Genomic DNA, 25,521 nt, shown 5'->3' with positions numbered 1-25,521 from the left:
GAATTTTATATGCAAAATCTAATACTGCCAATAACTGTCTGAAATCTCTCTTCTAATAAATAAAACAAATAATTTTCTCATTTATGAAAATTGGCTGTTCCGAATTTTTAAAACTCTATTTATGTAAAATCGCATTTCTCTCTTACACTACATTTAACTTTCTAGCTAAAACGTTAGAAAATCTAATTAGCATTAATATTACGTTCCGATTTTTAAGGAAAACAACTTCCTAACACCAAAGTATGGTTTGAAAATCTCTCCATAAGGCTATGGTACATCTAATTTTCATAAGAGACCATCCCACAAATTTAATTAACTGTATTTGAATAATCTGGAATTCTTATTTTCTCTCCCTAAAAATATATAAACATCCGGAACAATCTATAATAGAAACTTAAAACTAATGCGACAGACAGACTGACAGACAAAACAAAAAAAATGTGTCTTTAATCCTTATATATATATATATACATACATACATATTTAGTCTAACTAACCCATTAAATGAAATGCTAAAAGAAATCACTCTATGAACCCTCAAAAAGCTGTTCGTATAGATGACATTTTTTAACTAGGCTGTGTGACGTAGTGGATTTTTTCCTTCGACGTCATATGGAGTTAATTCTTTAAATGAAATGCTAAAAAAACTCACTTGGTGCACCAATGTCTATGAACCCTCGAGAAGCTGCTCGTATAGAAGACATTTTTTGTCTAACTAGGCCATGTGACATAATGGAATTTTTTTTCCTTTGACGTCATATAAATATTTTTTTTAAATGTAAGGCTAAAAAAAAACTATCTATGAACACTCGACAAGCTGCTCGTATAGATGACAATTTTAGTCTAACTAGGCCGTGTGACGTAGTGGATTTTTTTCCTTTAAAGTCATATGGATTAAATTCTTCAAATGAATGCTAATACAACTCAGTATAGTAATGTTTAATAAACCTGGTAATCTGACTCGTATTTTTTAAAAACATAAGCTAGATTTAGATCTAATCTAGATTTTTTTTACACTAGATCTAGATTTCTTTTACACTAGAGCTAGATTTTTAAACTAGATTTAGATTTATATTCTAATTAAAATCATTGTAGATTCTAGATCTAGAATTTCTTGGTCTAGTTTAGAATGTTTGTTGTTTTACATGTTCCGGATGTTCCTTCAGAGTTGAAGTCCAAACCTCTCGCAGGACGACATGGGATGGGAGCAGGCAGGGTTTGAACCTGGGACCATCGACAAAACAACAGTCCAGCGCGCAAACCACACGAGTAGGCTGCCATGATTTAGACTAGATCAAGATCTATAATTTGAATTTCTAGACTTAAAGTGTAGATTTTTATTTCTAAATGTCTAGATCAATATATTACATTGTTATAAAATACTAAAACTAATCTACTATTTTTAAATGTAATATTGCATTCAGTCTATTAAAAGATTATCTAATTGTTTGTTGTTGTTTTTTACATAAATCTTATCTAAATTACATCTACATTATCCCAAATTTATATTTTAGATCTAGATCTAGTAGATATAGATATTGAGAGTGCTAAATCAGAAGATTAATTTTGGTAGATCTACATCTTCATTCTAGTTCCATTTAAATGAAAATGCTCAATACCAAATGATTATCTAAAATCGCTCTTCTGACATATTGTACATATCCAGTAGTTGTCATTACGTAATGTGTAATATATCTCTTTATCAATAATAGGCTATTAGTTTGTAACCAGTTTGTAATTAGGTTAAGAGCATGGCCTGGTCGTGCGGTTGCCGCGCAGGACTGATTATCTCGACGGTCCCGGTTTCATACCCTGCTTGATACCATCCTCTGTCGTCCATTTTTTACAACGCCAAATGAATCTTTAAAACATTATTACTTTTAACAATCAAATCAAAATCACGTCTTGAATATCATTCCTTGCAAATATGCAGATCCGACACAGATCCGACTGGGGCCGCCTCTGAGTTTGTGTGACAACACAAACTCTCTTTGTAATCTTGTTAAATATGTATTTATCGAAATCTAATTTGTAATGAGTACCATAATATCAGGACGCCAACCTATAGTCCCTGGTTAAAAAACGACAACATTCTTCCAGCATAAAATATTATTGAAATCTCACATGCAATTAATGTAAATTTAGTAGAATCGGAAAGTAAAAAAGTGGTCATTGAGATTTCTGAAGATGTGATGTAATTTCATTTTTCTGTTAATGAAGCTCTAGATAAAGGAAATGTAACAATGTGACTGTCAAATCATATACTTGAGTATTTTAGGGGATTTTTCTTCTTGGCTAGTGCCAAGAATGATTCTGATGCTTCCATTGCTTCCTAATGGGGACGATTTAGTCACTTCATAGCAAAAACTGTATTCTTTTGTTGTCAACTATTTACGACTAATTGTATTGAAATAAAGTCCGATATTGGAATATAAAAAGACATCAAGAATTCATCTGGATTTGAAAAAAGTTGTTGAAATCAACTTAATATCTTAAAATTAGAGATGGGAAACGAACCGAACCCGAACTGAACAAACCAAACTCGAAACTCACTTATGACAGAACCGAACCCGAACTTTGAAACTGCTCGGTACGAACCAAACCGAACGAACCCTCCTTATCTTAACCGAACTAATTTAGCAATTTGTACTTCCCTTGTTATATTTTTAGATTAATAATTTTAAAAAAATTACTTAAATATTTTATTTAAATTCTAATGATTCCATTATTCTTTAAAAACTTTGGGGGGGGGGGGGGTTAACTATAAAACTTGAAAAATAAAAAAAAGCGGCGCACTGGGATTCCCATGGGTTTTTTCGTACGTGCTGACTCTCTCCTGGCCTTAATTTTTCGCGGGCTGTTTGCAATATTGGTTTTGAGTCGAATAGAAGCCCTCTAATTAGATCTAGATTATAGTTCCTAGAAAGTAGAAAGTCAACATTACAATATTGTTACTTTTATTTGAGATGACTGTTAGTTGAGAATGGAATATTTTTTGCCGATTAGAGAGTGTAGATATAAATCTACAAGTTCATTTGTGTTCTAGTTTAAAATAAATTTTAATTATCTTCTATTTAGTGATTTTATTTTTAGAAAATTGTGAAGTATTCCCTATTGGAATATTATCATTGGCGTAACAAAGGTGGGGGAGGAGGGGGAGAAATGGAAAATCCCCCTGGCCCCACTTGAGGGGGGGGGCCCCAAATCAGTGTTTTTTTCCAATAACTATTCAATATTACGCAAAATGGAGGGGCCCCCAAAGAGGTCAAGCCTCTAACTGGCCCCCAAATGATGAAAAATTTCTAGCTACACCCCTGAATATTTTTACCATTATTCTGTTTTGCATTATTGATCATCAGTATTTTTAATGCAGCGTTTCTCAGACTTTGGGTCCTCCCCGGTAGGTGTGGATGTCGAGTACCTTGAATTGGGGGATGGAGAGACGCAACTTCCTCACAAAAAGGGGTGTCATAGAGTGTGTGTGTGCTTCCTGGTGGCTGTAAGAAGATGTTAAGCAATTGATTGTTGTTTATGCATTGAGGATGATGAAATCAGCATAATGCAAATGTGAAACGGCAGACAATCTTGAGACATGAAAGAGTAAAGATGTTGTTTTGTTGTGAGCTAGATTTTGTTTAAATATCAGTATATTTCATTAATATTACATCTCTATCTCAAGTTAATGAATATTGTAATAACAGTTAGGCTATATTGAGTTGTTCACATAAGAAATTTATTTTAAAGTTTATTAAGTAAAAATATAATAATAAGGCTTGTCTTCGAGTCGGAAGATTAGTGAGGAATGCAGTTTTTCCCATGGCTGCGCAGTCCCACCTACAAATTTTGCCACATCCAGGGCAAGCATAACCACTGTCCGCAGGTGGTCGATTTAATTTTTCTTTTCGCGTCTGCGTTTGTCCTCGGCAGCGGATTTTCTTTTGGTCTTAAATGTGTATCCCGCGGCCCACAGGAGTGAACTCCAACTGACTCATTCTGAGGCCACGTGCAACCAGGTGCTCTCTTCTATGTCAGCTAAGCAAAGTTGACGCTTAAGCTGGTCTTTGAAGCGTTTCAGTGGGGCGCCTCTGTTACGTCGACCACCTTTTAGCTCACCAAAAAAAAAGACTGCCTTTGGTATACGCTTGTCTCCCATATGGGATACATGCCCTGCCCAGCGTAACTGTTGGACCACAAGAAGTATACTATCCATACCGATAAAAATATAAAACGCCTTTATTGGTTCAATTGTACTAGCTGTTTGTAAGCAACAAACCAACGACCAACTAACAAGGAGAGGGGGCGTCGAAAAAAAAAGTTTTATTTTCAGTGTAACTTATCTGAATATTAGTATAATTACATGTTTAAAAATTAAAATATATTAATTAGGAGATGACATTTTATCTTCTAATAAGACCTTGTCAACTGTAGACTGCTTTTTGCAAGGCTCGTATGCACAATATGGGTCAAAACGTTTTGAAGAAAACATTTTAAAACATCTCCGCTAGTGTGATTCTTCTGCATTTTTTGTCTCAGGATAGTTGAATTTCTTCCGTATATTGCAATTTATTATAGTGACGACTTATGTTTGAAAAAAATCCTCGACAGAGACGTCTTTACACAAAGAATATTTGTTTAAAAAGATCACGCCCATTATAGAAGTATGTGAGCTATATGTAGGCCTACCTAGAATGTCCCTTGCATAATTCTATTGGCCAGGTCTGCCTCTTTATTATTAGATTTAATATGGCCCTCGACTTTTTTTTTATTATGATGAATAGTGCGTTCTGAAAGAAAACACATCAATATTAGCCTTTAAAACAAATTATCTCTTCTCACTAAGAGAAAATGTTAGAATACGCTTAGCGCCGAGTCACGCCCAGAATTAAACCACTTGCCGACTTAAGCAAAAACCTGCCACATCTTCAATTCTATCTCCATTAAGAAATTTTTACAACGCTTAAAATGTATGTAGGCAACATTATTTTGGAAAAAGTATTGCCCATAGGCCTATTATATGTGCAAAGTATTTGTTTTATGTAAAAATTCAAATGAAAGTGTTTTAACAAATCCATCTCCATCTGTGGCATTTATGTCTCGAGAGACGATCTTTTCCCTTTGCAACTTCTTGTGTGACTAAAGAGGCCAATCCTTGATACACAGCTGTGATCGCAGGTTTGGCATATATAATAAATTGCATTAAACCTTATAACTTAATTTTGCTATTACATAATTTCATAACATTGAACCGAGTCGAACCCGAACTTTAGACCTGACAGAAATGAACCTGAACTATACTCGTCATCAAACCGAACCGAACTCGAACTTAAATCTGACCAAACCAAACCGAACCCGAACTTTAAAAGTTGGGTTCGATTCCCATCTCTACTTAAAATGTCTAGAAAAGGTTGAGCTTGAATTTATATGTGGAGCTCAAAGATATGAAAATGCAGCTTCAATGTCTGGAACCATGGAGGAATATAGGAAATTTATTAACAACCAATAGAATAGCTATTTAATAGATGTGTATAACGTTCACTCAATCTATGTGGTCTACATTATTTTTTTTTAAAAATAGCTTTTTGCATCATAGCATTTTTTGGATACGATTGAAATATTTTTTTTGTTCTGAAATTATTGCCAATAGAGGCTCAGCTTAAGGTTTTTTATTTTACCTATCTTTACTTTTTTTTTTTGGGGGGTGGAGATGTTCTAGAAGACCAAATATACCCAAGAGTAGGCCCATCTTTAGAATATTGTCAAAGTGGTGATTAATTAAACCTTTTCTTTTTTTCTTTTTTTTGCGGATATGTTGATTATTCAGAAGGCGACATTCAAACAGAAATACCACGCCTGAGAAGGGTCTAAAGGCAACAAAAAGTTATTCTAGAAGAAAATAAAAGTTGACAGTGCATGATTCATATGCCACTAAGACCTTAAAAAATATCTCTAAATCAATAAACAAAGCCTTCAACGTTCCTTACCATCTGCATAGGGCCTATCTATGGCTTCATGTGAAAAAGAATTAAAATTAAGAACTTTTTGAGACAAAGGAACAAACGACACTTTCACAAATGGGAATTCTATTTTAAAATGAGATCGCTAAAGACATTAAGATTGATTAACTTAATGATAAGTTTTCAAGTTTGAGATCCGGAAAAAGAAACAGTGTAATTTACTTATGGTTGCGTTGTTGTAAAATTGATCTATAGATCAATGGCAATGTCTTCGATTCCAAAGATTAAGGATGAGTTCAGAGTTTCACATGAGTACACAAAGCCAGTAAACTATAGATAAATTGTAATCGACAACTGAATTTTAAAATTTAATAGACACAGATTTTATTATTGTTGAACAATCAAATAACGTAGGTAATTATAAACTAAATGTATTACAGCACAACAAACAAATGAAAAAAAAAAGTGTTTTTTTTTTAAGAGGGAAGGTGACACCCTGAGCTGACGCACCGGATGACACCCACCCTAGTGACGCCACTGGGGAAGAAAGAAGTATCTTGGTGAATGTTTACATTATTATTTTAAATCTAGATCTACTTAATAATACTGCAGCGATATTTTGTAAAAAAAACGTTTTACATATTTCAGATATTGCTTCGGCTTCAGAGTTGAAGATACTGTACTTCCTGGTCCACCCCACCTTCAACGACAATGGGGATGGCAGTGGGCAGTTTATCAACCCAGGACCATTGAAACAACCGATTAACAGTCCAGCGTACATACGGTACATCCAGGAAGCCACCCTTCATCTAGTATTAATAATATATATATTATCTTATAGATTCTGATTACAGACATTACTTAAAAATAGAGGATAACTACGCCCTACGCATTTTAGGTGTCAATCTAGTCTAGTCATGCATGTTAATCAGTGACTTAAATTATTTATGCTAAATAGTTGGTTTCAATGGCCTAATCGAGCAACCCATTCCATGCACTAAGGCACTTGTAAGAATGTATCCTTTATATGGAACAAGTGGCTGAGAGATAGAATCGGTGCCTAATCTTCGTTGAACAATTCAGAACTATTATTTTAAAATGTTTTGATAAAATAAATAATATTTGTGTATGGAACTAAAGAGCCGCAGATTCACATCCAATGAGCCACATGTGGCTCGCAAGTCGCAGGTTACCGACCCTGGATCTAGATTAATCTAGAGATAGTAGAGTTAAATATTGGCTTGGATATAGTTCATTTTGCACTTGGGCATGCGTGACCTTTTTAATTACATGTATGCGAATGAATGAAACTATTAGAATATATCTTAACACGGCTTCGCAGCTCTAGCGAACGAATGCGTGAAAAATACTTTAGAAAAACAAATTTGAATGTTAATTTGATTAAAATATGAAATGAATGGACTATAATTAATATGTTCATGTGTTAAAGTACAAAACGAAGAGAAGATATAACATCTTCGAGTTGAATTAGAGTTTTAGACCAATGGAATAGAAAGGTGTGTAACATTACGGTATTGTCTAATGAAAGAATGCTCATCTGGAATTCTACATTTGCATATATAAGGAATGAATTTATGTCAAAAATGCTTTTGAAACACAAATTTGAAGGCTAATTTTATTAAATAATGAAATCAATGGACTATATTTTGTATCGTGTGTCAATGTAAAAAACTATCTGCGCAAAGTGTAGTTCTTAAAATTAGATCTAGATCATTTCGATCTTTTCTAATGTAAACATGGCCTAGATCGATGAAGTTATAATGCTTTCATATAGCTGGTCAACTTTTTTTTTTTGAAGGTCTTAAGTTTGTTCTAGGGCTACAAAACATACACTATGGTCTAAGTTGGTACCCAAGGAACATTTAGAATTCTGCCAAGTTTTATCAAGATTGGTGAAACGGTTTTGATTTCTATGCGGGGACATACATACACCATACTTTCTGCTTTATATATTAGATAAGAGACGTCTAGAACTAGATCATATTCATAGATCTATATATAAGTATATAAATATATATAGATCTAGATTAAATCTAGACTAGTAAACTAGTATAAAAATAAATTATTTTTAAAAATTTAATAATATAAAATTTTAATTTAAAAAATTAAATATATATTAATATATATAGGTATCTAGAGTATAGAGTTAATAGAGGCCATAATAGGGCACCATACATAGAAGTAGAAGGTTAACTATGATTAGTGATTTTAACTTTCTCTAGTATGAAAATGATACTAATGAACTAATCTGAAATTACTAAGTTCTAGGGATCTAAATTTAGATCTATACTCAGTCTATCATCATCATCATCATCATCAAACTCCATTAGAGTGAGGGCTTGAGAGGCTCAAATCCTCTCTTGCAAAAGCCCTGGACAGAAACCCTGCTGTCTTGCGCAGTGCATAAATGTCGCAATACAGGTCGAGAATTTTGGGTTTCCCAGACCTGTGGAGACAGAGATCAGCAAGTCTGGGGCAGTCAAACAGAATATGAGGCACGGTTTCCTCTTCTTCCCTGCAGCGGGGGCATCGTGAATCAAAATTTGGCCATAGCCGCGAGAAATATGAGCCAACAGGACAGTGGCCTGTCCTGCACTGTGCTCTAATAGCTTGCTCAGGCCTGGACAGCCTCCACCATGGGGAAGTGCGGTCAGGGCGCCTCATGCGCTCCCAGACTCCACAGGCTTTTTGGGACTTGTCCCAGCACTCAAACCACTTTTCCATTTCTGTTTTTTGTATTATAGCCAGGGCTTGATGAAAGCTTACAGCCTGATCAGTGGGTGGAATTTTCCCTCCCTGGTGGGCCAAAGAGTCTGCGATTGTGTTGCCAGTCAAACCTATGTGACTCGGTACCCACTGCATTATTACAGGGGTGCCATAGAGTTGTTTGATGTTATAAGAAGCCATGATGACAGTGTTGATATTGGGGGGCCATGGTCCGGGGCTTTGCAAAGCCTGTAGTACAGATTTAGTACAGATTTTGAGTCAGTGACCACAACAATCTGTGTTGCCCTCAAATGTCCCTTGCCGAGTTGAGAGTCAATGACTTTTAAGGCTTCACAGCCTGCCATGGTCTCGGCATCAAAACTGCAAACACTACCACATGGTCCAAAGATTTTGACTGTGTAAGAGCCAAGAAAGTCGTCTTCTGCATCTCCAACCATCCACTAGTTTTCTAGCTGGGAGGTATTCATCCAGCCTTTTATACCACTCATAGCAGGTCAGTACTGACCTTTCCCTCCTAAGGTTTAGTGGACCTATATTAGTCATTATTTCAGCTGCATTTACTGAACTTGTCCTAAAGGTTCCACAGACAAATCTTAGTGCTTGGGACTGTATTTTATCAAGTTGTTCAAGAGCAGTCCTAGAGCCATAAATTTGCACAGGTAGGCTGTAGTCTATCTGTGATCGGACTGCTCCTAAATACAGGGATCGGAGCATGTCTGCTCAGGCTCCCCACTTCGTGGATGCCAGCTTCCGCACAATGCAAAGTTTCCCTGAGGCCTTTCTTACAACATCCTGGATGTGCTCACACATTTTTTGTTTGCGATCTAAAGTTACACCAAGGTACTTGGGTAGCTTTTCCATGCTGAGAGCTACTCTGTTGAGGGAGAGCTGGAAAGGTTGCCCGAGAATGCCAGTCCCGAGCGTGAACAGAGAATAGACCGTCTTGGAGGTGTTTATTTCTAGCCTCCATTTTTGTGTGTATGAGCAGAGCGTATGGAGGTCTTCTTGTAGCACTTTTTGTATAGAGGTTGCGCTCCTTCCGGATTTCCAAAGGACAATATCATCAGCATATAGCAGCTTTTGGCACTTTAGCTGAGCCGGTAGGTCATTTATGAAGGCCTTGAAAAGGGCGCATGACAGGACGGAGCCCTGGGGGAGTCCGTGCTCGAGGGTCATTTCCCATGAGACTTCCTTGTTCTTATTGTACGCTCTTGTAGGAAGTCTCTAATCCAGTAATATATCCGTCCCTGCACCCCCACGGCTCTTATCTTATGAAGCAAACCAGGCCGCCATACTTTATCATATGCCTGTTTAAGTCAATGAAGACTGCGTATGTGCTTTCGGTCCTTTGGAATCCATCTGCTACGCTCTGCACAAAGATGTTGACTTGGTCTATAGCGGACATTCCAGCCCTGAAACCAGCCTGTTCTGGAGCTATAAGACGGGCACTCTCAAGGTACCAAACCAGACGCTCATTTACCATTTTTCAGCCATCTTTCCCACACAAGATGTGAGTGAGATGGGCCTGTAGCTCTCAGCAGTGGAAGCATCTTTTCCCTTTTTTGGTATAGGAATAATGGTGGCACGTTTCCAGGCCCTGGGCAGATGACCATCTGCCCAGGTTCTATTTACGAATGCCAAGAGCACGACCCTTCCTTTCCCCCCTACATGCTTAAGCATTTCGGGGGTGATACCATCCGGCCCGGGAGCCTTTTTAAGCTGGCATTTTCTTATGGCAGCATTAAGCTCGCCTATCGAGAATGGGGAGTTCATCGTTCCCTCAGCACTTTCGGTCTGTGGTTCCTTTCCGTCTTTTCTTTCATCAGCTTTGCGAGCTTTATCAATGGCTTTGGACATTGGGGACTTCTTGGCAGCCTTGTTGATCTTAGCAAAATATTTGTTCAACAAGGTGGCAATTTTCTTCTTCGATGCAATGGTTACCCGACTCGGTGAAGATAATGGGGTTGCTGTTTTTGTACGCCCAGCATTTTTGAGATTTCTCAGAAGACTCCAAGCCTTAGAACTATCCCTTAGGTTTAACCTTGCACAGGTCCCTTAGGTTTAACCTTGGACAGGTGTTGGTCCAACGTTCTCGTTTTTACCTGTTAACAGACGTTTTAACTAGTAGGCTGAGTCTGTTGTATTTCTGCCTGAGTGTTGGATTGTTTGGGTTCTTTTGGACCTTTTTGTATGCCCTTCTCCGAGCCATAACAAGTTTGTTGATTTCAGCCGTCCAAAAGTTTTTGAATTTTTTACAAGGGTAAGTTCGAGGAATAAACTTTTTAGCCATGCCCAGGATAGCTGTTGTTATTTGACGGTACACAAGGTCGACAGAGCTAGACTCTACATGGATTTTTTCAAGGGCATTGTCGACAGCTGTCTCGTATCCTTTCCAATTAGCCTTACTATAGCACCACTTTTGTGGTTCTTTAGTGGTCTTGGTGTTCATTTTAGAAAGAGTGGCAGTTAGTAATATTGGAAGGTGGTCACTGCCAATATCGCCTAGTACTTGATAAGTTATGACAGATTCCAAGTTAGCAGAGACTAAAGAAAGATCTGGTCGTGATAGTGAACCATTGCTAGCATGCAGAAGAGTAGGAGGAGAGTGTTTATTTTGCAAAAGAAAAAGGTTAGTAGAATTGCACAGGTCATGAACTTTTTTACCAGACTGATCAGTGTCATCATAGCCCCAGGAAGGTGAATGGGCATTTAGATCTCCAGCTATGATAGTGTCTACAGTTATTGTTTCTCTGACATCTAAAGCCAGTTCTTGTTTTGGTGGATTATAAACATTGATGCACTTGAAGCGTGTATTATTTTTCCAAATTTCTAATACCAAAGTGTCTGTCCTCCCTGACTCAAGTCTGTGGACACTTTCTTGGCGACCAGAGCATTAGCCACCAATGTAACCAGGCCTCGGCAATCCCCACAGGAGCAGCGGAAAACAGAGTACCCGGTTATTGAGACACTTCTTTTTTCACCTATCAGACATTCTTGTAGTAAGGCAACATCCACACACTCTTTGTGGAGCAGGTTAGTTATTTCAAGTGTCTTTGGAATAAGTCCTCGGACGTTATATTGAAGGACTTTGAAAGTTTTAGCATCAGATTTGGAAATTTGGGGATCATGTTGCTTTATCTTTCCAGCTAAATTAGTGTGGGGGATACTTACTTTCCCAGTATGAGGAGTTAATGTTGGGTTAATTTTTTCTGAGACTTTTGGTTTTTTAATTGTATTGTTTGTTTGGGGGAAAAAGGATGTTATCAGGGTTTGTGTGTTGGGAAGAACGGTAGCTCTTTTTCCACAACGTGGCCCGTTCTCCTTCAGTCTATAGACTATTATACTATAAGTCTTGCTCTAGATTTCTAGATATATATTAGATATATCTATATAAATTTAATAAATATATAGTCTAGTACTATTAATGTATTATTAAATATAGATCTATAAGCTATATAGAATAGATTGATTTCTTAAATGATAGAGTCGATAGACATAGAATAGATCTAGATCTAGTAGAGAATATAATCTATAGATGATAATACTAATAGATCCCTAACCTCTAACTAAAGTCTAACTCTAACACTAACAGACTCTAGTGAACTCTAGTGACTCTAGCTAGCCCTAGGCCCTAGTCTAGCCTCTACTCTAGTGTCTCTAGACACTAAGAAGTGATAGTCTTAGTCTTTAGACAGTTTAGAATAGAATATAACTCTAGTCTAGAGTCTAGACTCTATCATGATATAGTAGTAAGTAGTAATACTAGTATATAGAAATATAGATCTAGTAGTACTAGTATAGTAACAGTATAGTTAATTACTTATAAGTCAAATTAAGTATACTTAGTCTTAGTATAGTGTATAATACTTACTACTTAGTCTGACTTAGATCTAGATCTAGTACTTAGACGACTTAGTTTAGTACTAGATCTAGTTACTTCTAGACATAGATCTAGTAGTGAAGTATAGTGACATTACAATTACAGTATAACTGAGTATAGTCAGACTCAGACTTATAGTTAGTTAATTATAGTATTATAGTAGTATATAGATCTAATTAACTTAATTAAGTCTAAGTATAGTCTAGATACTACTGTGGCCTAGTATAAGTATAGACTATAGTATAGTCACAGTCTCTCTAGGGTATGATCATGTACCTAGATCTAGAATCCATATAATATCTTTATTTATCTAGATCTATATCTATGATCTCGTCTCAAGATACTGGTCGGTGATCCCGATAGTAAGTTTTTTTTATAAGTATGAAGATAACTTAAAACCACAGACCTATATAGATTCTTTCAGGCTATGCTGTGACCATAGACTTATATAATAGAATATACTAGACTGGAAACCGGAAACAAATTCTTATCAGCGATTGATTGAATCACAGACCTAAATATATATAGATTTTATTTTTTTTATGTTTGTAAACTCTTTTTCAAGCTCTAAGGGAAGTCGCCCCAATCAATCTTTTCTGACTTAGAAAAGTAATGATCTTTAGTTTTCAAAGCTTAGAATATAAATGATACAGCACAACGTTATACAATTTCTGTCTTGAAGAATAACAAAAGAAACCTGTTCATATGAAGTTATGTCTGTTTATAATTTGAATTAAATATTATTGTAAAATTTGCAATAACATTTGAATAAATGTCATAACAGTGGGATTTCACATTTGAGTAAAAAATCAATAAAAGTAGGTAATCAGCTTACTGTATTGGTTCAAAAAAAAAAAAAAACTAGCAATAGTGTTCATTGGAACATATTTAAAGAAAGTTGATGGGGAGGGGTGACACCCTGAGCTACCGCACTAGGTGCCACCGACACTGTATCGGGAGGTTTCTATGCTGATCTCAGCGGTGATCACTTAACGCTACTCTACTTATTCAAAAAGAGTTAGAAGAATCTTATCAAAGACGACGTGTTGCACTGTTTGCTTTTATGTGAAAAATAACGCCTAATTTTTAAAAATCCTTTAAACGATCAAAACTAGAATATGGCTTGAATATATTTCTCGTCCATTGGTGAATTTGATGGGGGCCGCCTCTGAATCTTGTTTTTTTTTTTTTTGTTGTTGTTGTTGTTGTTTGTTTGTTTTTTTTTTTTTTTTTTTTGTTAATCTAAAACACTGGCATTTTAATTCCCATTTCTGTAATTCTTCTACTTTTTTTTTGTAAAATTTCAGTAACTTATTTTGTTTTTACTGTTCTAAATATTATGCAATCGTCTGCAAATAATCTCACTTTTGTTCATGAACTAATGCAATTAGGTAGTTTATTTGTGTAAATTAGAAACAGTAGTGGGTTCAGACTGTTCCTTCAGGTACACCTGAGTTTACTATTATTGGTGTTGATTAGGAGCCATTTATTATTACAGTTTGTTCTCTTCCTATTAGAAAATCTTAAATCCATTGATGTAATGAGACATATATTAATGCAAAGCATTTTAATTTTGGTGAACTTTGTCGAATGCCTTAGAAAAGTCTAATAAAATTGCATTTATTTGCTCACTATTATCTAATCCATATAAAAAATCATCAACCTATCCTATTAGTTGAGTTTCACATGTCCAATATGTGAGCTGGCGCTCTCAGAGCTATTTTTATCTATGTTTTTTTATTACTTATAATAATAATAATAATAATAATAATAACAATAATAATGATCTTTATTGTCCGTATGGAAACTTGTCTTACAATTTGTGCATTACACCAAACAAAAAACATTATAACTATAATAAACCAAAATGTACATTCACACCAGACTCACTCATAATTTACACGTGACAAGTTTATATCAGATTGTTTCTATTTAATGATTTTTTTGCCAGGGAAACAAAAGAGTGTTTGTGTCTGTTTGTCTTTGCTATCGGTGTCTTGTATCTCTTTTGTGAGGATAAAATCACAAAATCCCGACCCAAAGGGTGATTTTTTATTTCTAGAATCTTTTTAGCTTTTCTATAGATGTTTGTCTCAAACAGCTGCCCAAATGTGGTTTGTTTTTTGCCAATGATTTTACCAGCAGCATTTAGGATTCTATAAAGTGTATTTTTATTTTTAATGCCCAGATTGCTATACCAGGCAGTGATACTAAAACCATACTATATATGCCAGTGCTAGGCTGTATGCTTGCGCTTCCGCCCATTTCTATGTTAGTTTATATGGGTTATCACCAGCTTCTATAAATAGAATGGATGCTGCAGTTCCTGGCCTTTTTCCTTTGTGGACCACTGGTCATTGGGTGGTCAGCTGCGTCTGTGTGACCAAGCAGTGATTTAGGAAGCTTTTTTTTGTTGTTGTATTTCTCTGTTTGAACTGCCTGCTATAGCCCCTGCTGGTGCAGTAATTAAGTGTTACTGCTGTCGCTTTTAACCCGCTGTTTATGTGTTGTTGTTAGATTTAGATAAGATGTTGTTAGTCTATGTTTAGAATAGTTTATGACTAGTAGGGTATTTTGGTGGTTTATTGATCTTAGTTTTCAGTCGTGGTTACTTTTATTTTGTTTATTTTTTTTAAGAAAATATATGTTTGTTGTATAAATTTAGTTGATTGCTTTATTTTTTTTTATTAGATTAGACAAAGGAAGTGTAATTGTGTTGTCTGGTTGCGACTCTAGCGCCTTGGTCTCAGATTGAGGTGAACAGATGAAACCCACCCAGTAGTGGTACCATCTGCCTAACACTGTACTGTTTGTAATAAAAATTATTGTTAGCACCTCGGCCCGCAAACTGAAAACTGGTGTCAGACAGGGGGTTGCTGTTATAAATTCTAGTTAGCACGAGGCCTAGACGAGGCCTAAACCTGCACGCTAACATATATTTTCTGAAGCCATGTTGGTATGGAGTGAGAACAATATGTTTAATTTATGAGGTTCCTACATATTTCGTGTTCTAGTATGTTACATGTTTTGTACATACTGTTCTGTAGATTCCCTGACCAGATTTTTCTCCTTTTTTTAATAGGGAAGTGACATTAGCTAAGTACCCTGCACTAATTTAGTGATGCCTGAAAAAGTATTTTGAACACTGGAGCTAGCTCGTGGCTTAGTTGTTTTTTTAGCAATCTAGCTGGGGATGGGGATGCCTGTGACGAAGAGGCCGATGATTGTATTAATAAGTTGATAAATTCAAATGAAATGAAGAAAGAAACATCTCTGTATTATCTCGAAACTTCTTTAATAACACGTCTCCAACCTTCTTATACAAATAACTTCTCAATTCAAATTATAAAGATACACACAACTTCACTTATAATGCTTCAACTCTTGTAACTTCAACAAATATCACTTCAACTAATAAAACTCTAATTAAATTATTTTAATCTTTGACCTTCTAGAAACTGACGTATGCTTTTTTTCCCCTTAAACTCTTTCATTGATTGGATGCCTAAAATTAACTTGTTTACGCTGGACAGCACTGGCTTGACCTCGAGCTTCTAGAAACTGGTCGAAATAGGTCACAGACTCGACTCGTGACAATGCTTATTATGATGTAGCGTGCCGAATAGGAAAGGCAAGGAGCATTTTCCAAAGGCTGCAGCCTATTTGGACAAGCCAAGCCATTGGACTCGAGGCAAAAATACACCTTCTCAACACAATCGTCATCCCAACAGCAACATATGCATGTGAAACATGGAAGTTGTCTGTCAAAATTGAGAAAAGATTAAATGTGGCTCAACAAAAATGACTGAGACGGATTTTGAGAGTCAGTTACACAGATCGGGTCTCAAACAAGGAAATAAATTGCCGATCTGGGAGTCGAACACTTAGTGAGGTTGTGACAGAGCGTCGCATGAGATTTGCGGGACATGTTCTCCGACAAAAGGAACTACGCATACCGGTACCAGGAATTGCGATGACATGGAGGACAGTACGAAGAGAGTGCAAACAGGGACGTCCTCGTATAACTTGGCGCCACACCTTAATGGTGAACCTCATAACAGTGGAAACCAGGTGGTAGGAGGCTTCAGACATTGCCAGTAACAGATCTTTGTGGAGAAAGCTTGCAGCCAAATGCGCCTAGAGGGCGCGGGAGGACTTAAGTGTAAGCATGTAATCTAGCTGGAATACCATTATGTCCAGAACCTTTATTTGGTTATATGCTAGCTAATATTTTTGGATCCCTTTTTCTTGTAGACTACATTTATATCTCCTATGTTTTCTACTTCGTTTAAATTTATTAATGGGCTTTGAATGTAAATGCAAAATAATTATTAAGAATGTTAGCTTTAATTTCATTATCGTTATGTGTTTAGTTATTTTCGCCTTTTAATGGGAATGCTTCTGTTGTTTTCATTTTTTTTTAGATTTGATATTTTATCATATTTTTATTGTTGTCTTCAAATATAACTTTATTTTATGAGCGTAGCCAGGATTTTTTTTTCGGGGGGGGGGACAATATATATATATATAATATATATATATATATATATATATATATATATATATATATATATATATATATATATATATATATATATATATATGTGTGTGTGTGTGTGTACTTAATTTATCTTTATTACATTCTGACCCTTCATTCTTTCGAAAAATTGTAGACTCCCCGCCCTTGCAAGCAAAGCTGTAAGCTCCCCCAGCGGTGTTCGGGGCAGAGCCCCTCCGCCAAGCACTATTTCAGGTATTGAAAGCCAACAAAATGCATATTCTGAGGTATCTACAGTCAGAGCCGGTCCTAGCGATTGCGGGGCCCTATGCGAAACGGATTGCGCGGGGCCTATTCTGGGTAGGGATAAGGATAGAAGTGAAAATTAAGATTTTGTATTAAAAAATAAATTCGTCTTTGCGTTTTATACATTCCTAACTAAGTACAAAATCGCGATCAAATTAACTTTACTTTACGAGCCTTGTGTGTAGCGAAGTCATACAGTAGATCATCAAAATTCTGTTTCCTACATAGATCACGCTCAATAGCAAGAATTGCCACATTGTTCAATCTCTCTTCGTGAATTGTTGACCTTAAGTAATTCTTGATTAGTTTAAAACTCGAGAAACGGAAACTTCTTTCACAAGATGCCACAGTTACAGTTCAAATCTCAGCTGCAAGGAGTAAATTGCAGTGTTCACAATTCTGTTGAAGCATTTTATCCTGTAGCCATCTTCAGCTTTTCCAGGTGTGAAGTTTTCCACAGATTTATCATACTGCCTTTTCCTTTGACGTTTGGCTGGAAAGATTGCAACAACATCCATGTTTCCAGCCAACTACTTTTCGCTGTCACAAGAAGAAACAACAGGAAGACACTTAAAATGTTCTTACACAACCACAAGCTCTTTCACTTCAACCCTTATCTGAGAAAATCCGATAACATTTGCTCATTGTGACTTATGTCTGGAGTACAATCCAATATCACTGCATTTTTGATGTCTCGAAGGATATAATTCACAACAGCATCAGCTACTACAGTAATAAGTTCGTTTTGAATCTTCTTTTCCAGGTAACGATCATGAATTTCTGCATTGGTAACACGTCGAAGTTGTTCCCCCATTACTGGATCAAACTTTGCGAGTGATTCTACTAGACCAGGAAATTCCCATTACTTGGCTCTTTAAGTCTTTCAATGGTCCCTCTGAAAGCTAAATTGCGCTCCGCTAGAAATTGTACAATTGCAACTAGTCCAACGTTTAGTTTCAGAATAAAGCATCTCCTGGTGAACTTTGTCATTGCATGTATTTTTTTTACTTAGTCTTGCTCCAGCTTCACAGCAACTGGTCATGGCGTCTAAATGCCTTTGCGATTTTTCATGCTCTGCTAGCCTTGTGGTACAGCTTTGCCACTGGTCAAATCCTTTATTTAAAAAGCAACTTTTTTGTTTTTCCAGTAGACGACAATAGAAACAATAGATCTTGTATGCTGACACAGAATATATCAGCCAAGGACGCAAAACACTTTCACCTTTACTCAGGTTTGGTTTGCAATGCACTTAAGAGAAATGTCTACCATCCTTATTTTTCGGAAACTTATCCAAAGTAATCTCAGGTGGAACTTTTTGTAATAAATAGTCAATACAAGATCTTTCCATTTTTTTTTTCTAGACGCATGACAGGATAATCCAGATTTCTCAATGAATCGACCACATTTAGCTCATTATCTATAACTACATGTTGATCAGTTATTACATTATTGCCTTCATTTCTTACGACATGTTGATCAGTTGTTAGTGCTACATCATTTTCTTCTTCTCTTACGACATTCACTACTGCAGTTTTTTGCATTCTTCATAGAATCTGTTTCAGCTGTCTCACTAGAAGTGATTATGTTCTCATTTTCGGATTTTGATCGTTTTAAAAACGTATTCTTGCTCTATTGGAACGTACGTTTCGGTTAAAATTCGCACTATTATTATATTATTATTTTAATATGAAATGCTTTTTTTATTCGCGTAAGATTTGTGTTTTTCATATACCGGTAACAATTTTTGTCTAATTTTCAGGAGATTTTAAAAATAATTTCCACGACTTTTCGTATATTTTGCATCATTATGCAATTACAGATATAGGCCTACTTAGCGCGGGGCCTATGAAAGCGCGGGGCCCACTGCGGCCGCATAGGCTGCAGTGGCCTAAGACCCGCCCTGCGTGTAAGAATAGTTGACTGTTGGTTTCGTGACTATATTTCATCTGCCTAGGTGTTGGTCCTCGTAGACTATGTGGTTGGCATGGTGGTGTGATAGTTTAACGTTCGGATATTACTGAACACCAAAAATCACTTTTTTTACCCCCACCCACCTTTTAACAAATGGTAACAAAAAACTCAATATCCCCCTCCCTGTAGAGTAACAGCAAGAAAATTCTAATTTTACAAAAGACTTATTTATCAATTATCACTTTCCCAAATTACCTTTTTCATGATAGCAATAGAATTAGTGTGAAAAGTATCGATTTCTATCGATGCTTCGATAATGAATTCAGTTTTTTTCCCAATATTTCTGTAAATATACATCGGGCGGCTGCCGGAAAAAAAAAAGCGGGTCATTTTTTCCATTAAATATTTTTTTAAAAACTCGAGCTATGCTAAGTGAAAGTCGGACACACCAAAGTCGTGGGACACTAGATCAGTTCATAATAATAATTTAATTTATAAAGTCCCTGTTTGCACTTTCCTCCTAATGGCCTCCATCTCGTCGAAACTCGTATTATGCGTAATTCATTAAGTTGGAGAACATGGCCCGCAAACCTTATGCGACGCTCTGTCACAACCTTACTACGGGGTCAAATCCCAGTTTATTATAGGATTCCCTTGATTGAGACCCAATCTCTATAACTGTCTCTTAAAATCCGTCTTAGCCATCTTTGTTGAGCCACATTTAGCCTTTTTCAATTTCGGCAGATGACTAATCACTGCAATTTAGTAATGGAGCCCAGCCACTGGTAAAAATTTGTAACCTCTCTTGGCTACGCTCTTTGAATAAGGTGACTGAATTTTGCATTAGATTTTATATTGAAAAGGCCTTTCTCTTCACAGTTAGGGGGTCTGGGGGAGCGCTGTAAATCCTCCCGACGCCAAAAGCGTTTTCTTGCTTTCTTCACTGCAGAAACACATTTTCCTGACATCTACAGCTCATTATTCATCCTAATGAAAAAGGAATAAAGTTTTACTTGAAAAATATTCTAATATGAATTTACAGGCCATTACTACATTGCAAATACAACCGATTTGTTCCTTGAAAAGATAAGATACCCCACATATTTAGATTAAGGCTTTGAGGATCGCCACCGAAAAAAAATATATAAAAAGATATTCTTAAAGAAGCTAATTTGTAAGTAATACATTTTTGTTCAATATGCGTGTTTGTAACTTTGATTTGTTGCAGAACCACAATGTGGTTGTATATCATGGGCGTAGCCAGGGGGGGGGGGGTTCTTGGGGTTCAAACCCCCCCCCCCCGAAATGAAATCCCCCCCTTGGGGGTGGGGGGGGGGAGTCGGAATTTAGTGACTGATTTTTTGCTTTGATTTTGTTTATTTTAGGTGAGATTTTAATACTAAACCATCACTTGCCCTAGCACAACCAAAGGGGTTTTGAGTTTAAAACCCCCTACCAGGGGAGTTCGAGTTTAAAAACCCCTACCAGTGGGGTTCGAGTTAAAAAACCCCTACCAGGGGGGTTCAAGTTTAAAACCCCTTCCAGAGCGGTTCGAGTTTAAAACCCCCTACTAGGGGTTTTGAGTTTAAAACCCCCTACCAGGAGTTTTGAGTTTTAAACCCCCTACCTGGGGTTTTTGCAGTTAACTCCACCTCTTCTATAAAATAAAACAAACAAAAAAAAGCAAACGAAAATCCCCTAATTCCAAGAGCACAGTTAAGGAAGATTTTGATTTTAAAACCCCGTCTAAAATTTACGATAAACCCCCTCATTAATATAAAAAAAAAGCTAATTACGCACTCAAAATGTTATGAGCGTAGCTAAATGGGTTTGGACTCAGTTTTGAAGGTAAAAAATACCTCTTTTTAATAATAAAAAAAACAAATTATACACGAAAAATGTTATGAGTGTAGTCTATGGGGTTTTGAGTTTAAACTCCCCTACAGTGGAGTTTGAAGCTAAAAAGTACCTCTTCAAAATAAATAAGAGAAAATTACTCTAAAATCTATGAGCGTAGTCAAAGGGGTTTTGAGTTTAAACCCCCCGCCATCTTCAGTGTAAGAAAAAAAAGCAAATTACGCACTCAAAATGCTATGAGCGTTGCCGAAAGGGGTTTTGAGTTTAAACTCCCATTCAGAGGGGTTTAGTGCTAAAAATACTTCTTCAATATAAAAAAAAAGCAAATTACACACTAAAATTATTTGAGCGTAGTGTGACAGGTGGGGAAATGTGACGTGTGTTTGGCGCGTTTAATGTCTAGGGGATGATTATTTTTAAAGCTATCACACACCAACCTATCAGCATATGAATCGGGAGCAGACACGCAACGAGACAAACAATGAAAGATATATACAAAAGTTAAAAATGAAGAATATTTATTTACATAAATATACATATAAGAATAAAAAGGGGGAGAGTTTGCATCTATCTCTAAATAATACTAGATTTAATCATCACTCTTGCACTTAATAAGAGAGTATGTCACTTTGTCCTCTGACTTAGCTGGTTGTCCTGTTGATGTCGCAGCTGGCTGTGTCCTGGCTTGAGGTTCTGCAGCTGGAGGTGGCGCTCTAGCGGATAGAGGGACGCGGTGATATAGTTCTTGTGGAGTCTCAATCCCAAGTTCTAATATCTGTAGTGGGCACAGTAGGGCGGGTGGCCGGCTACCGCAGGCACAAGGTTACTGCGGGCAGAGCTGATCTGCCGTGGGCAGCGTAGTGAACAAGATAAGTCCAGTGAGTTGCAGAGGGTTTGGCGTAGCTATGACGTCTCGCACAGATCTGAGTCTATAGGGACGTCGCACCTAATAGGTTGACAGGTGGGCTGTCGAATAGGCGGGCAAGGCCGATAGCGCCAAATAGTAGAGTTGAGTAGATCTCAGTAGGCAAGTGCAGTGCTGAATAGCACTAAGCACATAGGCAATAGTTGAGTGGCGTCGAGTAGACACCGAACAGCAAATAGCAAATAAATAGGCAGAAACCTGAGGGAGGCACCAGGTATTCCTCTAGGAGGGAGAATAAATGAAGTAGTCCAGACTCGATTGCTCAGCGATAGAATGAGAAATGAAAGAGGGTCTGATTTGATTTGGATCTACTTTATATAGGCCTGGAAAATGTGGGCGGAAACAGGAAATGTCCTAGGCTAAGAATTATCTTACACGTGGGTGAAGTCCGACAAGAGTCGCACCTTGGCGTATCACGCGGTGTGTTGACTCTATTGATCTCCTAGATCAAGGATAGACGTGGGAAAAAGGGGGGGGAGAAAGATTCTAACCAAGGTGGTGTCAACCGCGACCGTCCTTCAGACATCTGGCGGGTAAGACAAAAGAGATTGTGCGTTTACCTTTCCCCGATCAAGGGCAGATAAATGACAGGACGCGCCTTAGCTATCTCCAAGGTGGTCAACTAAGTCTAGCCTGGAGGGGAAAAGGTGGTGCGGGTGAAGAATTTGGGGGTAGGGTGGGGAAATAATTAAAATAAATAAATAAATAAAGATAAATAATAATTAATGCTGTGATAAATTTGAGTGACTCTGACAGCGAGTTTTTGACTTGTCACACGTAGCCAAGCCAATCGGGGGTTTTGAGTTTCTTCTACAGATGGCTTTTTTTTTAAAGTTTAAAACCCCCTCCAGATGGTTTTGAGTCTAAGATCCCCCTACAGAGCATTTTGAGGTGGAAAACCCCCAACAGAAGATTTTGACGATAAAACTTCTCTTTTCGATATAAAATCTAAAGCAAACTACAGTCACTTAATTCCAAGAGCGTGTTCACATTTTTAACAGTGGCAGGGCTCCATTAATATACTGAAGTTAATAGTCATCTACCGAAATCGAAAAACACTAAATATAGCTCAACAAAGATGGCTAAGACAGATTTCAGGAGTCAGTTATAGAGATCGGGTTTAAAGTTTAAATCAAGGAAATCCTATGCCGAACTGGGAGTCGACCCCTTAGTAAGATTGTGAGAGAACGACGCATGAGGTTTGCGGGACATGTTATCCGACAAAATGAATTACGCATAAGAAGAGTTGCAATGATATCCTAGTACAACATGACGCCACTCATTCATGGAGGTCCTCATGGTAGGTGGGAAGAGGCTTCAGACATTACCAGTGACAGATTTTTATGGAAACTGCTTGACGTCAAATGCTCCGAACGGCGTGGGAGGGTCTAAGTCAGTAAGAATAGCACATTAGGTTTTTGAAAAAAAACTTTTTTAATAGCATTAAAATGGACTGTAGATACCTCAGAATATGCATTTTGTTGGCTTTCAATACCAGAAATAGTGCTTGGCGGCGGGGTTTCACCCCGCGCTGGGGGAGCTCCTAGCGCTCCCCCAGACCCCTTTGCTAGTAATGTCGGTGAATCTACAATTTTTTCACTAACTCATGGAAGAACCTATTCTAGGGCACAATAAACGTCTTCCGAAAGAATAAAGGGTCAGAATGTAATAAAGATTATGTACACACACATACACACACTTGAATACATATAATTTTTTTTTCGCGGGGGGGGGGGGGTCGGGGGGGGGGGGAGAAAAAAATTCACCCCCCCCCCCCCCCAAAAAAAAAGTCCTGGCTACGCCCATGTTGTATATTATCATAGACATAAATAAATATAGACTGGAAGTAGGAAGTTATTTTTATTTGGGGGAAGTCAAATATGTTTGTGTACTATATCTATGTGAAAAAGAAATGGCGGCAATTGAGCTATAAATTCTAGGACTAACATTTCAGCCAATATATAATTATGATCTTTAGTTTTGAAAAGTACAAAACTGCCATATTCCCAATATTTTGCATTTGTTTCATAATCATAGACATAGGCAAATATATATAGGTTTGTGATGTGGATCTATGTTTGTTGACTATGGCTTCTTTATCAATATATGGCGGTCGTCTTATCGATTCAAATTGTTAGAATTAGTTTTTAGTCAAAAAAGTCAAAGAAAATGAGCAGAACGTGCTCTAATGATCGTAGTACGATAGGCCAAGGATAAATTCTAAAGGTTGAAAAAAAATTGAATATTATACACAGTAACTTTCAGTTTCAGTAAGTTAGAATAATTCAGTATCACTGTGTCGACTGTGACTAATTTAATATTGATAGATTTAAATCTAAAAAATATGACTAATATTTGTAATAACTAGGTCTAATACTTTTCATACTTTTTACTACTAACTATTAAACTAGTCAGTCTATCATCTATGCATGCAGACTATAGACTAGATCTAGTATAAGTCTAGATTATAGATCTAGTGACAATCTAGTCCTAGACTATTTATATACTAACTATAGACTAGACTATATATACAGATTACAATTATAGTTTATAGTATAGTAGTATAGTACTAGTAGTAAGTAGTATTTTTTTACTATAGTATTTATATAGACTAGATCTAAATCTAGTATTTAAAACTATTTATAATTATTTTAATTATGTAAATTTAATAGATTTGGTAGGCACGATTAGAGATATAATAATACAGAAGAGGTTCTATCAATTATATAGGTTATGGCTGAGAAAAAAAAACTATAAATACTTTTAATTTTACACTGCTCATAACTGCTGTATAACTCATACAAACTTATCTTTTCCCAAATGTTTTCCATATTAATTTTTACTTTTTCTATATATATATTCCTATGTATATTATATAGCCTTCGTAACTTCTTTTATAGAGAAATGCCTTTTGTAATTGGGCTATTCGCGTCTGACACACATATAATTTTTATGCTCAGCAACAAAGCCCATTCAAATCTCTAAATAAAAAGTTTCGGAAGTGAAGTAGGGGGAGAAATTAAGTGGACCAATTAGAATCCACTCTAAATGTTTTGCATTTTTAGGATTCAAGCCTATATTGTGAGTTATAGGCTCAAATTTATTTATACAATAGAAAAATATCAGTATGAGTAAAGATTGGAAAAGGTGACTAGGAAAATAATATTTAGGTTGAGAACTCATCTTAATTGTTACTCATAGGCCTATAATAAAAAAAATTTGTATAAATTCTAAATTTTACAAAATAAAGTGTTTCTTAAAATAACTATGATAAATTCGTGTGCAATAACATTAACTTTGTCGCCATATTTGTATTTGATTATTCTGTTTTAAAAGTCATGTTTTCGTCTGGAAAGGGGAGAGTGCGGTAGAGTGAAAACGTTAATCCTCGCTCCTTTTTATAACTTCTGCTAATGATTGCATTTGGCATTAAAGAATAGGG

The 25,521-nt window shown here is 36.5% G+C and overlaps 1 protein-coding gene across 11 annotated transcripts in view; it reads right to left on the bottom strand.

The window, feature by feature from the left end:
* The window catches only part of LOC106067740 (phospholipase ABHD3-like), a 101,860-nt gene that overhangs the window by 67,089 nt on the left and 9,250 nt on the right, over positions 1 to 25,521 (bottom strand). For 2 of the 11 annotated variants that reach the window (XM_056005409.1, XM_056005411.1), the window contains exon 1: positions 12,574 to 12,839. The exons of 2 other annotated variants lie outside the window; for them this stretch is intronic. The gene's annotated coding sequence lies outside the window, so the exon portion shown is untranslated. 7 more of the 11 variants (XM_056005407.1, XM_056005404.1, XM_056005403.1 and 4 more) reach the window with 7 other exon arrangements.

This window comes from Biomphalaria glabrata, chromosome 12 (assembly GCF_947242115.1).
Source record: "Biomphalaria glabrata chromosome 12, xgBioGlab47.1, whole genome shotgun sequence".
Classification (NCBI taxonomy): domain Eukaryota; kingdom Metazoa; phylum Mollusca; class Gastropoda; family Planorbidae; genus Biomphalaria; species Biomphalaria glabrata.
Note: the sequence above shows the minus strand (reverse complement) of the source record. Positions and strands in the feature narration are given on the sequence as shown.